At 40.8% G+C, this 15,290-nt stretch overlaps 1 protein-coding gene across 3 annotated transcripts in view; it reads right to left on the reverse strand.

Moving 5' to 3' along the window:
- sptbn1 (spectrin, beta, non-erythrocytic 1) overlaps window positions 1-15,290 on the reverse strand; it is a 278,283-nt gene that overhangs the window by 237,801 nt on the left and 25,192 nt on the right. Inside the window, exon 2 of one of the 3 annotated variants that reach the window (XM_078556983.1) lies at window positions 12,058-12,102. The exons of the other annotated variants lie outside the window; for them this stretch is intronic. The gene's annotated coding sequence lies outside the window, so the exon portion shown is untranslated. The remainder of the gene's footprint in view (window positions 1-12,057; window positions 12,103-15,290) is intronic. 3 annotated transcript variants of the gene reach the window in all.

Here is a 15,290-nt window from a genome sequence, read left to right on the forward strand (position 1 = left end):
ACATATGCTCAAGGTGAGGGGCAGGAGGTTTAGGGGGGGATGTGAGGAAAAATTTTTTTACCCAGAGGGTGGTGACGGTCTGGAATGCACTGCCTGGGTGGGAGGTAGAGGCGGGTTGCCTCACATCCTTTGAAAAGTACCTGGATGAGCACTTGGCATGTCATAACATTCAAGGCTATGGGCCAAGTGCTGGTAAATGGGGTCAGGTAGGTAGGTCAGGTGTTTCTCATGTGTCGGTGCATACTTGATGGGCCGAAGGGCCTCTTCTGCACTGTGAGATTCTGTGATAATTATCTGTGGAGACATCACAGCTGAACCAAAATCAGTCCTCAACCAAAAAACCTCTCATATTTTCCAGCCAGAATTGAGGTCAACGTCTTCATTATCTAACTGTCGGCAATTGTCAGCTACCAAAAATGGGTCTGAATTTGCAACATTATTGTACATTAGCAATGGTGCATCTATGGTATATGCCATTTTCTAGAGCAGAAATTCGATTAAATAATGGTATGAGTGACTTATGTTATTACGTACACTTCGCCTTAATTTGTTGGGACTTTTGCGTTGCCCAACAGATTCCCTCACTGAAAAAGCTGAATCAGTTCTGCCCCATGAAAGTCAATGGTGAGACTGACTTTTCTTAATTATGTAACTGTGATTACCACAGCTGGAACCCTCCTTCATACATACCAGCTTATATATTTATAATATGGTTTCAGTAAAAGCTCCAATTAAATTGAACTTAATCTAGACATTTTCTCTGTACATACTGTAACTAATGCCCATATTAACTGATCAAAATGTTATTAAATGACCCAAAATCTTGGAAGTGTCATGAAACTAGTTATTCCAACGGTGAACTTTTCTTTTTTTGGCACTGGCAGGGAAGGTCTGCTGCTTTGTTCGTTGTTGTGTCCTGGTATGTTGGATGCATACCAGACATTGGTTGCATAGCTCCTCCTCCAATTATGTTCACTGAAGGATATTCTAATTATTTTTCCAGCAAATTGTTGTGTGAATTTGCTACAGTCGGATCAGGGAACACAACTCATGGTGTTGGTTGCCAATATTGTCATTGCAATGTGTTAGCAGCGATCAGCTAACTTATCAGAGACCAAACCAAGGAACTTATAGTTGTTAACCAGATGACTTCATTGACTAAATAATTGAGAGACTTTATCAAATATATTAACAGCAAAAGATTAATTATTGTATCTGTCACTCAGCTGTTCCTGTATCAATAGAAGTAACTTCAACAAAGACCTAACTCTCACCTTTTCTCGCAAATTTAAAAATAAATGCAAAAAGATCATATTAAATCCTTTTGTATACCCACGAATATATAAGTATCAAATTTCACTGGCAACTATATTAGTTATGATGAGATATTATTGTGCTACAATATTTGTAACTTCTCTCTTTTCCTCAAAGCATAGGATGATGTATCACAAGAGGCAGCCATCAGGCATATGGTACAGATGCTTTGCTGGAGTTATCTAAATACTGCCACTTCCCTCAAAGCTTTATACGTATTTCCCCCTTCAAGTATTCATCCAATTCCCTACTATCAAACTTGCATCCATCACTCATTCAGGCAGTTAATCACAGATCATAACTCGTTGTGTAAACTGTTTCCTCGTGTCCCTTCTGCTAATGGAGACAGTTACTCTTTATTTACTCTATCAAAGCCCTTCATTATTATGAACACTTCTATCAAATCTCCTCTACTTCTCTGATCAAAAGAGAACAACCCCATCTTCGCCAATCTCTCCATAAAACTGAAGACCCTTGTCCATGGTATTATTTTAGTAAATGTTTTCAGCACCCTCTTAAAGTGTGATGCCCCAGAATTGAACACATTTTCCAACTGAGGCCTAACCAATCTAATAGAAAGGTTTAGTATAACTTCCTCACTTTGGTACATACCTTTAGTATTGAAGCCATGCTTTTTTTAAAAAAAAACCTTCTCAACTTGTCCTGCCATCTTAAAGATTTGTGTACACATACCCAGGTGTCCCTTTGCCTGCATTTGAATAACATTTTTTTGTATTCATCAAAAGCATGATTAGCTTAATTGTTAGAACAAGCAAACAAGAGCAACATAGAAATACAAGGTCATCTGTCAATTAAGTTAATCCTCTGCAGTTATCATTTTGCTTAAAAAAAACACCCTGCCCTTTTCCCAAAATAAGGACAGATTTAGTCCATTTAGTACCTGCCACAGTAAATGGCTCATTTCCAGTTAATAGCAAGTGCAATGCAGAACATTTCACAGAAATACAAATGCACTTTTCCCTGGGAACTGAAATCCATTTCATACTATTGCTAAACACTGCTGCTAAACACTGCTGCATCCCGCAGATCTAAATGGCTCCTAGCCTAACCTCACATTCTGTTTTTCAATGAATACTTCTCTTTAAACAACAGCTGCTTTATCTTCAGAATGACTGCATAGACATTCTTGAGCTCTACTGTAGTGTTAGATTGGCAACGCCTTTCGGGTCATGTTGGGTTTATAGCTGTTTAGCAGAGTTCTACCCAAAAACGAATTTGTAACCTTGGCAAGTTTCTGCAACAAATCTAAGAGCTACAAAAAATATTTTAGGCCACTTTGCACAGCTGCAAGAAATCTCAATTCTGCAGCACCCTCACCTGTCATTCAATCTTCCCATTTACAGATTTGTGCCCTATGATCTAGCAATTTACACTCGTAGTCATTTGGCAATACAGAACTTGAGTATTGCTGAAAAAAGAGACATGCTGTCTAAGCTTTTCTTCTTGCACTCATCAGGACAGATCACAAGATTACCAACAGTAAAACAAACAACAATTTATGCTATGAGAAGAGAGTGCTGATTGTTTGGCAAGTGAACTCTGATTGGAGAGGCATTGCCATGGAGAATGCAGCAGGGAACAGTTAACACCCAAGCTTTTGTTCAAACCCAAACCAGGCAGATCAACTCTGTTTGGACAAGGCCTTGCCATGGAGAATAAACCAGGGAACGGTTGTCCCCCAAGCTTTTGTTTTTTTTACAAAAGACGCACTGTGCGGACATGCTCAATTGGCAACAAGATTAAGTACAGGTATGACAGGGTGAACAGCCTTAGATGGTGTGACATGGCATGAGACGACCCTTAACACTCTGGTCAGACCACAACAAAGCTGCAGCGCCAGAGTGTTGACATCACAGCATGGTGACTGCACAGAAAGGCTTTGAAGACTCACGCTGGGACAGTACTCAAGTAAAGAGCTGGTAAGCAGATGGGTCCCTTGTGGTGAGATTGCAGCGCATAGCCCGTCAGTTCAATGAGTGGGACAGCGTGTCGAGAGGACCAGCACCAGGTTAGCTCAGCCGGAAGTGACCAGGATGTGAGCTGGATCGATAGTGAGCGAGGGAGGCCAAGCAAAAAACCATCATAAATAACAGGCCAGAGAAGGTTACGATTGTAACCGGTGGCTTCGAGAGTTGCTGAATAATAGATTGAATAAAACAAAAGAGAAAGGTCAAAGGGATATTGTCAAAATGTCCATAAAATTCCCCAGTTTGAATTGGGATGCAGCTGACCTGCTATCTGAACTCAAAATGTTTAAACAACGTACAGAACTATGGTTTCTTGATTCAGGTGTGTCTGAATCAGACAAGCAAGCCATAAAAACGTGCCTAACAAATGGGAACTGAGGTCTATATAAGCTGAACACATCAGGGTTAACAGAAGGAGAGCTAAAGGATCCTCAAAGGAAACTGGCTACTTTGGAAGGCCAGTTCAGAATCAGGTTAAACTTCCATGCCCATTGACTAGAGTTCATGTCATTTCGCCAACAGCCAACTGAATCTGTAGACCACTTGGTCAGCAGATGCAGAAAAAAGGGTACGTACTGTGATTTTTCAGACGCAGAACTGGCAGACAGAATTGTCGAGTTGCTGATCATATCCACTCCCATGGAGACATTCCAGAAAGCTACATAAGACAAGCCCAAAACGTAGCAAAGGCCTACTCAAGGATGAACGTAAGTATGAAGTGATCCTCACAGGTTGATGAAGCTTACAGGTTCTAAGCACAACCCCCAATTGTTGGCGCACGTACTAAAACACCCAAACCGAGCAAGACATGTAGAAGGTGTGGCTTTCTGCATGCACCAAGGAAATGCCCAGCTTTCCAGCAATTCTGCAAGGAATGTGGCAGAAAGGGCCACTGGCAGTGGCAGTGCAGTAGGGCAAAGGCTGATGCAGCTACAAAGAGCCATGCACTTATCCAAACAGACCGTACCTAACAGGTACCTTCAGACAAGACAAGGGTACCTTCATCCAGTATCCCATCAGAAACATAAACATGAGGTGACTGACAAACAAAAAAATGATGCGCACAACGAAACGAAGAGTGATGAACACGTTTCAGACTGTCAATTTCATGGAAAACTGAAATACTGAAATCCGAAGCATTTGCTAAGATTCAAATTATCTGCCCCAAAAAAACTGGTAACTATTTGTTATCGACAAAGATTAACACAGGGGAAAATGCCCGCATACTACCCCTGAAAATTCTAAAAGGCATGTATCCACAGACATGGAAGGCCATGGCAAAACCTACTACTGTGCAACTTTCGACATAACACGGTTCATTTATGCTATGTGCAGGATCCATGACTCTGGAGTGCAAGTACCATTAATCTTCCTGCATGTCACCGATGTTCTACATCGTGGAGTAGGTCCAGCAATTGTAGGTCAACTGGCATGCTTTGACCTCACACTAGTGACAATCCATGGAATCAGTCAGACTTTACACAGCAGATCAATCTCAGAAGTTACTCCCATCACCTCAGTTCATGACCTAACATCGAAGTATCCAGAAAGTTAACAAAATTGGCAATTTCAAGGGAGCTGCAACATTATACTTGCAGGGGAATCCAAGTCCATCAATTGATCTTGTACATTTTGTGCAACGCAAATGACAACATCTACAAGAAGAAATGGTGAAAGATTCCACATTACAGAAACTGCGGAAAACCATCAAAGTATGGCCTGATTCAATCGAGCACGTCTACAAATACACGAGACCATTTTGGCCTTACTAGGATGAGCGAGGAATCACCCGGGGAGTCATTTTTAAAGGCAGGCAAGTCATCATACTGGAATCTTTGCAACCTGATATTCTTCAACAACTTCATCACTCACACATGGGCACAGATCGGACAAGACGGCTTGCAAGACAGTCTATTGGCTGGGTATGAACAATGACATTGAACTTGTTGTCAAGAAGTGCGAGGCATGTCAAGCACATAAGCCAAGTCAGCGCAAAGAACCACTGATTCCACATGACTTTCCTATGCATCCTTGATCCAAAATCGCATCCAACCTCTTTCATATCCATAGCACTAGTGACAATCCACTAGGAGTCCACGTCCAAATGCAGCAAAGCCTGGACAACGTCCAGGCTTGGGCTGACAATTGGCAAGTTACATTTGTGCCACATAAAAGTGCCAGGCAATGACCATCTCCAACAAGAGAGAATCTAATCATCACCCTTTGACATTCAATGGCATTACCAGCCCTGAATCTCCCACCAACAACAGCCTGGGGGTTACCATTGACCAGAAACTGAAATGGACTGGCCATATAAATACTGTGGCTACAAGAGCAGGTCAGTGGCTAGGAATCCTGCGGCGAGTAACTCATCTTCTGACTCCCCAAAGCCTGTCCACCATCTACACGACACAAGTCAGGAGTGTGAAGAATACTCTCCACTTGCCTGGCTGAGTGCAGCTCCAACAACACTCAAGAAGCTCAACACCAACTAGGACTAAGCAGCCCGCTTGATTGGCACCACATCCACTAACATTCACTCCCTCCACCACTGATGCCCAGTAGCAGCAGTCAGCAGTGTGTGCCACCTTAAGGATGCACTGCAGGAACTCACCAACGCTCCTTAGACAACGCCTTCCAAACCCACAACTACTACCATCTACAAGGACAAGGGCAGCAGACACATGGGAACATCACCAGCTGCAAGTTCCCTTCCAAGTCACGTACCAACCTGACTTGGCAGGATATTGCTGTTCCTTCACTGTCACTGGGTCAAAATCCTGGAACTCCCTCCCTAACAGCACTGTGGGCATTCCTACACCACATGGACTGCAGTAGTTCAGGAAGGCAGCTCACCACCACCTTCTCGAGGGTAAATAGGAATGGGCAATAAATGCTGGCCTAGCCAACAATGCCCACATACTGTAACGAATACAAAAACTGACTTCATCAACATCATTGACTACTTTACCACATACCCCATTATTTGGCAATTGCACAATACATCAAGTACACCTGTCACGCACGCTAAATGATATTTTCAGTTTATCTGGTGTGCCTAGGGATCATCACAGATGATGGTCCACAACGTATTGGTAAGCCAATTCAGGATGTGTATAGGAATGTCGATTACACTACTACTTCTCCTCATTACCCTAGATCTAACAGCTTAGCTGAACGAATAATTCACACGGCAAAATCCCCAAGTCTCAAATGTAGACAGACCAAGCAAGATCTACACATTGCAATGTTACATCTGAGAACAACACTTTTAAGTGCAATAATTCTAACACCAGCGAAGCTCATGTTCAGCAGACCATTGCATACCAATTCATCTACTCTTACCCATTCCGCTCTCCCAGAAACTAGACAGCAACTTTTAAAACTGCAAGAGAAGATGACCAACGTGCATGATAAAAATGTGGGTACAGAATTGGCAAGTTTAGAGTTGGGACAACAAGTTCACATCCAGGATCCAAGGTCCTATGAAGTTGTTGCACAAAAAAGTGCAACAATGAGGTGCAACCGAGGACAAATCAGATCCACTCCAGCTCCTCAACCATCTACTGCAGTCCTACTACATCTAGGACAAGATCCCAAATGCAACCAGGAACAACATCCAAGAATAACAATCCCTCAGATCACTGTGAGCAATTAAAGAAACCTCCAAACAAGGTTACCATTACAAGATTTAGACCGACCAGAAGATTACCTCTACACTTTAGGAATTCGTAAATTCATCAGATCTATACACTCATGCAATGGTAACTAAATAGGAACATGTATTGTAAATAGTTGTACTTCTTTGAAAGCACAGAAAGCATCTTTAAAAAGGGGGATGATGTAATATGCCTTTAAGGGATAGGAGCATGCCATCACTAGATGAGAAGTATGTCATGTGATCCAGCCTCAGTTTCACTTCAGCCTGGAGCAGAACACAGTCCTGCTGTTGATGTCTTCAAGCTTTCTATCCATGTATATATGTTCTCCTGTGCCTGCTCTGAATAAATGAACCCACATGTTTACACAATCCCTTATGAGCAACTGGTGCCTTTATATCATTCTAAAAACAAGACAATCAGCACTCTATTCTCATTCAGTATAAATTGTTGTTCACTTTACTATTGGTATTCTTATGATCTTATGAGTGCAAGATGAAAGGCTTGAACAGCATTTCTTTTTTTTCGGCAATTTACATTAAATTAATTTTTTTTGGTGGAGCAACTGATTGGTGTAATAGATTAGATGCTTTTACCTTTGGAATCGAGATTCCAATCCATTCCAGGCTGGGGAGATTAGCACTAAATTGGCAATTCTACTTGAGGTGCCAGGAGGTGGATTGAGCAACATGTAAAAATATCACATGGTGCTGTGGAGGCGCTTTTCTGAAGAGAGAATGGAGGCAAACTGCTAAGGTAACGTACAGGAACAGTTAATCTATATCTAACCCGCGAGTGTTTAGTGCTGACATTGGGTGTCTGAAACCAAAAGTCTTCTATTCATCAACATGAATAACTTTAGCCTTCATAAGCACAAAATTCTGCAAAGACAAATTTAGCAAGGCCAGCTTAATATCAATTCTGTATTTCCATTTATTGCAAATGATATTAACACTTCTGGAACTAGCTTACATATTTCAAAACCTGTTAAAATATGATCATCTATTAAGATTTTGTTTCAGAGAACAAGATATTTACTATTCACTATTCATGTTTAACTATTTAATCAAGCACTGTAAAGAATTTGAATTATACAATCCTCCATAAAACTAATGATTTCAGCAGAGAAATACACATTAAAACATGCCAAACAAACCAAAATTATTTTCTACATATAAAAAAATGTATGCCTTTCACAAAAATGTAAACCATTAAGACAGCCAAAATTTCTGAAACATTTTATTTACAAGCCTAATGGATAGTAATTGAATCTTGCTACATCAGGGCTGAATTTTTGTCTGGGTTTAGAGGAATGTTTCAGTGTGTGAATGGCCACACTTTTTTTTTGGAGGAACTCAGATTTTCCTCCGCAATCCCAACCCCACGCCATTTTCCGCTGGCCTTTTTGTGGGTTGGGAATGCCTAGTGTGCAAAATTTCCTTCCACACAACATTTTGGTCTGGTGGTGTGGGGATCTGGAAACCTATTAAATGCATGCCAGGTTTGAGAGTTCATGAAGAAAATGGAAATACTGCTGAGAAGTCTGGAGCATTCTGAAAGTTAAGTGTAAAGTGTTTTCATACACACTTTCAACTGTCGCTATTAGATGCTGTATTGTAACGTAGATGCGTTTTTAATGCAGTGATTCATCATCGGGATCTGTCCTGAAAAGGTAAGTTGAACCTTACATGAACCAGCCTTGTGTATTTGTTCACATGCATTACCGTGGTTCCCAATGGAGAAAACACCATAATGTAGTGGAAAAATATTACAAAATGTCCATTCAACACTCTTCTAGTGTGCGATTTAAATGGCTCTGGCTTATGTAAAAAAAAATGGTTTTGACACTTGGAAAAAAAATCCTAACCAACTGCTCCCTCACTTCCCAGTAAGTAGTCTATTGCTTGGACAGATGTGGCCATTATGAATACTTGGCTGATCTTCAAGTGCTAATGGGTTTCATCATAGTAGGTGTTCCATTCATCTAAGAATGAATAACAGTTTCAAGAAGTTGTAATAACAGACTGTTGCTTGATGTGGTTTCTGGTTTGTTGACACAAGCTGACAGGATTACAAGTATTACCTTTTTTCCGCTTGGCAGAATGCATTTTATCTCTCAGTGATATGGAGACTTTCATTAAATGGTGAGAGGTCCATTCCTTCACCACACCCCAACCCCGCCCAAGGAATGTAAAATATTTTCCATTGATATTGCATAAAATCTGCAACCTGTACATAGTGTATACAGGGTGGGATGACTATGGAGGATACATGGGGGCATAGAGGTAGCATGGGTAATGCATGGGGCAGAGGTGGCATCAATGATCTGAGGGGGCATGGAGGAAACATGGGGGCATGGCTGTGGCATGGGCAATCTGAGGCATGTGCTGGCATGGGGGCTGGATAGGGGAGTGAGGGATGAAGTTTAGGGGGCTGGGATGCTGTCTTAGAGAACCGAGGTAGGTCTTCTAACTGGCCCATCTCTGCACCTGGGCGCCTCCTGCACTGGTTCGTGGCTTGCAAACTGCACTGCAACGCTGACCCTGTTGTGAAAAGACAAAAAGGCATGGGTCGGGCATGCAGTTTGAGAGTGGTGAAAGAGCGTAGGTCGGGTTTTTCTGAGCCTAGAGGGAAATTCTGCCCCAAGAATTGAAAATAATCAAGGTTATTATTTTGTGGCCAGCATACATTAATATTAGGACAGGGAAGTTTCTTAGGGCTGGATTTTCCAGCCCCACTTGCCGCCAGGATCATCTGGTTCCGCCGAAAGTCAATGGACTTCTGGCTGGGCCGCCGGATCTCCCACGGCAAGTCTCACCACAACAGGCCAGAAAATCCCAGTCTAAGTTGCTAATTCTAAGTACTATATTCAAGAAAAGTACGGTTTATGGTTATCTAGATTGTTCCCTTTCCTCTTTCTTCCTCCTAATCGCCTGAGTTCATACCAAATATAACATATTTTAGTTTCTATTTGTGCTTTTTCTGCAACAAGCAAGATCACAGAAACAAAGAAATTTCAGCGCAGGAGATGAATGTCCAGCCACTTAGTCTGTGGCAGTGCTGGCAGAGCTATCTACCCTAATCACATTTCCTTGTTCATTCTCCAAATCTGACTCCAAAACCTACATGACTTTACATATATCAGAGAGGATGATGATTTTTTGAAATACTTTGTTTTGAAAAAGTTAGCTTTCAAAAAAATTATACATTATGTCCACTTATTTTTGTTGGCAGCGCAGTGCATGCATAAAATTTACATCACAGCACTCTGAGATACATGAGATGCTTAATTTGAAGTTTACTGTTAAATCCTGTAGTATAAGAAATCCTACATAAAAGTCCAAAACCAAAGAATGGTAGCAGGCTTCCCAAACTTTTCCAGTGATTATCCAAGTTTATTCACCTATAAAAGGACAGTGCTTCTGCATCTTTTTTTTAGGATAACAATTAAGTACAGTGAAGAATGCCTTTTGTGCAAGAAAGGTTGTACCAGGGCAAAAGGACTAAATAGCTTTTTTTATTGACAGCACCTATAAAATATTAACTTTACTTAAGAGGCTGTATTGTTCAAAAGGATTTGTGATTTGAATGTAGAAAGCTTCTATTTAAAAAACTAAAGACATCTTAAGTTTAAAACACTCTAGAAATTCTGAACAGAAAGATGCACATTGCCTAGTACTTCTATACACTGTATCTGAAATTGCCTCTATTTTCAAGGGTATATTAAAGCTCATTAAATAATTGCTTATCACTGTTTGAATTCTGCTGTGTTACTAAATGAAAACTGGTTTGAGCTGGGTGAAACAAGAACAAGCTTGTAAACTGCTCACCTTGGGCTTGACCTCTTTGGTGGTGTCCACTACGGTATCAGCCATTCTGAGTGAGTTTAGGGTCTATATAAATAAATTGTATATAAAAAAAAAAGAACAAGCTTGTTCCAAAACCTTTGCTTCCATACAAGCTGGATACAGAATTCCCAGGAGTGCATAATGCTATTAGTTTATGCAGTCTCAATACTCCCATATCCCTGGTATGTACAATAGCCACAAGTAACCATTCACATTATGGTAAATACTGAGCTTTTAGCTGCATTCCAGTTAGTGAACACATTATATAAACAAGGAAGCAACATGTAATTAACTATGGTAAGCGCTCAACACAAATACAAATTTCAATTGGCAGGAACATTTAAATAAAACCATCATAGTGCCAGATCACATGCAATTGTTCCTAAAGATTGTGTTACAGGTTCAAAAATTGCTGAATGTGATAATGTGTGAAAATAATTTAGTAAAACTTAGGAAATTTATCTCTTTTCCTTCACAGTGAACTCAGCAACGGTTCACAAATTTATCTGTCCTATTTCCCTTCCTGATGTTTCTAGGTATCAAGTTTACAGGGTGACCTATTCCAGGGCTTCTACCAGATGAGTTAGTGCAATCCAGGTAAGTGGTGCTTCTAAATTCACACCTGAAAAGGAGTTGGCCTCTATTGATGCTTTTTCAATATTGGGCAGATACTTATCACATGGAAATAACATATCCCAGAAGACAATGGCTCACTTTACACACCAACAACTCCGGCCAACAATCTGACTGGAAACCAACTTAAGTTCAGCAACTTTTTAAAAACAAAAAAAAACCTCTTAAATTCTACTTCTTGCAATAAAACTGCTGACGGAGCTATTCAATTTATGTAGTCAGACACTCAATCTTGGGCACTGGAGCCACCATACAACATTATTCATCTAGTCTTGGGAGAGAAGCACATCACCTCAAATATTCATGAGATGAAGTCTTGTGTAAGGGGAGCTCAGGAATTATTTGAAATTGAGTCTGTTCTTCATTTTAAACTTGTGAAGATTATACATTAATTGTTAATTGCCTGTATTTTTAGGCAGTTAACAGAACTTTCTTTACACAGGGGGTTGTTAGACCATGGAGCACTTTGTCACAGGCAACAGTTGAAGGAAAGACTGTTGCAGCTTTTCTAGAAAAACTTGATAAATATTTGAAGCAGAGGAAGATATACGAGTACAAGAAAGGTAACGGCAGTGGGGTTCAAGTAGTGGATTGCCCCAGTAGAGTGCTTCTTACCAAGTTTCATCTATATCAAGAAGTATAACTGAATGCTGTCTCCTCCTGTGATTAAAGAAAAGGGAAATGAGTAATTTAGTTTCAGGCAAATACACTCAAAGGTAAACAATGAGTTACACTTACAGGCATCCTTTCCTGCTGATTAGCTATTTTTCAATTATTCCACTATCCTTTCACTGATGGGAAGAAAATTTAGCAGTATGTATGGCTTTACTAATTAGGTAGATATACCACGGCCGGAAAAAAAAATCAGAATTAATGCAAGAGAGTTAGTATTACTAAAACGGATAAAGTTAAAGGCAAACTAGCACTGAGTTAACCAGTTGTCTAGGGTTGGAATGACAGAAATTCCAAATGTTCACTATAATCTTGGTGATAACCACTTCCCTTTGACAAAAAAAGATAAAAAGTAAAAGAATGTTAATTAATTGTCACAATGTACATCTTGCACTTTTTAAAAATTCTTTCATGAGATGTGGGAGTTGCTGGCTAGGCCAGCATTTTTATTGCCCATCCCAAATTGCCCTTGAGAAGGCGAGCTGCCTTCTTGAACTGCTGCAATCCATGTCATGTAGGTACACCCACAATGCTGTTAGGGTAGGGTTTCCAGGATTTTGACAAAGTAGTGAAGGAACAGTGATGTAGTTCCAAGTCAAAATGGTGTGTGGCTTTAAGGGGAACTTGCAGGTGGTGGTGTTCCCATACATCTCCTGCCCTCGTCATCCTAGTTGGTAGAGATTGGGGGATTATAAGATGCTGTTGAAGGAGCTTTGGTGAGTTGTTGCAGTGCATCTTGTAGATGGTCCACACTGCTACCACTGTGTGTCAGTGGTGGAGGGAATGGGCGTTGTAGGTGGTGGATGGGATGCCAGTGAAGTGGGCTGCTTTGTCCTGGATGGTGTCGAGCTTTTTACTGTTATTGGAGCTGCACTCATCCAAGTATGTGGAGAGTATTTCATCACATTCCTGACGTGTGCCTTGTTTAGTGGTCAACAGGCACTGGGAGAGTCAGGCAAGTTACTCACCACCGAATTCCCAACCTCTGACCTGCTCTTTTAGTCATAGTATGTATATGGCTAGTCCAGTTTAGTTTCTGATCAATGGTAACCCCCAGGATGTTGATAGTGGGGGATTCAGTGATGGTAATGCATTGAATGTCATGGGTTGGATTCTCTCTTATTGGAGATGGTCACTGCCTGGCACTAGTGTGGCACAAATATTATTTGCCACTTAGCAGCCCAAGCTTGAATGCTGTCCAGGTCTTGCTGCATATGGACACGCACTACTTCAATATCTGAGGAGACGAGAATGGCTTTGAACACTGTGCAATCATCAGCAAACATTCCCACTTCTGACCTTACGATGGAGGGAAGTCATTGGTGAAGCAGCTGAAGATGACTGGGCCTATGACACTACCCTGAGGAACTCCTGCAGTGATATCCGGAGACTGAGATGATTGACTTTCAACAACCACAACCATCTTCCTTTGTGCTAGGTATGGCTCCAACCAGTGGAGAGCTGTCACCCTGATTCCCGTTGACTCCAATTTTGCTAGAGCTCCTTGATGCCACACTTGGTCAAATGCTGCCTTGATATCAAGGGCAGTCACTCTCACCTCGCCTCTGGAGTTCAGCTATTTTGCCCATATTTGGGTTGAGGCTGTAATGAGGTCAGGAGCCGAGTGGCCTTAGCAGAACCCAAACTTAGCATGAGTGAGCAGTATATTGCTGGGCAACTGCCACTTGATAGCATTGTAGACGACCCCTTCCATCACTTTTCTGATCACAGAGAGTAGATTGATGGGGTGGTGATTGGCCGGATTGGATTTGTCCTGCTTTTTGTGGACAGGACATACCTGGGCAGTTTTCCATATTGCCAGGTAGATGCCAATGTTGTAGCTGTACTGGAACAGTTTAGCTAGGGGCGCAGCTAGTTCTGGAGCACAAGCCTCCAGTACTATTGCTGGAATGTTGTCAGCACCCATAGCTTTTGCAGTATCCAGTGCCTTCAGTCATTTCTTGTTATCACATGGAGTGAATCAAACTGGCTGAAGACCAGCATCCTGATGCTGGGGACCTTCCTGAATTGGGCTTGCATTATAAAATCCTTCTCACGTTTCTAATAAAAGGGGCTGAAATATTTCAGAATCATACAGCAGGGAAGGAAACCATTCAGCCCATCATGCATGTGCCAGCTCTTTGAAAGATGCATCTAAGTCGTGCCATCCTGTTTCTTCCCCATTGCCATTCAACTGTTTCCTTTTCAGGAAGTCTTTGCTTCCACCTATATATTTACTACAAAAAAATAGCAAGAATGCAACTTTAATGGGAGTATTCATTTTTAAATATTTAAATGGTCACTCACGTAGCTGAAGATGGCATATACATATTGTTTCGTACATGTCTATTAATTGAGGGGCCGGGGGGGAGCATCTCATTTTTGAACTCTTCTGGACATCCCCACCTGACCTTGAATCATGGTTGTTCAAGCTAAATTCTGTTAATACTTCACATAGCCTTTCTTCTTTCCATGAATAGTTACTAACTAATTACCATATTACTTTGCAGCCACAGATATGTAACAGCAGTCTATGCCTATAAATGAATTCCTCAGGAAAAAGGACAGATGTAAATGTCTAAATTGTCTAACATCTCATACTCAATCTAAAAAGTACTTATAACACAGTTGCTCAGGCTAACTTGCAAGTTTCTGTGGGGGACAGTTCAGCCCTATTATTGAAAAGTAACCTAAATCTACTTTAAGTCAATACAGATGAAATTTGTGAAAATATCTTGCCTTGTCAAACAGATTAGTCATACCTAGTTGATGCTCTTACAGGGAAATATAGATAATTAGAAAATAAATTATGTTAAATATATTCAATTATTGTGTTATCATTAGCTTGTAATCTGCTGCAGCCTTAATTGATTGCTCTGAAGATTGCAAAACAATCAACTTTCCCCCACTTGTTATGAAGTCAGTACACCAAAAGTAGTAAGTTTTTTCAGGAATAAAGAGACACTAATGCTAATATGAATTAACATGAGGCAGTAATAATATGAGGGAATTTTCCATTGTACAAAAAAAAATAGAAGTTTGTATATCTTGCACAAAAGTATAAGGTTATAGACAAATAGGTAAAGGATGTGGTCCAGAATTTCATGAAATAGTGTAAGTGCCAAAATTTATATTTATCTTCCTTTTGGCAAGTTGCACCAAAATTTCTTGAGAAC

This window comes from Cetorhinus maximus, chromosome 14 (assembly GCF_964194155.1).
Source record: "Cetorhinus maximus chromosome 14, sCetMax3.hap1.1, whole genome shotgun sequence".
In the NCBI taxonomy this organism is placed as follows: domain Eukaryota; kingdom Metazoa; phylum Chordata; class Chondrichthyes; order Lamniformes; family Cetorhinidae; genus Cetorhinus; species Cetorhinus maximus.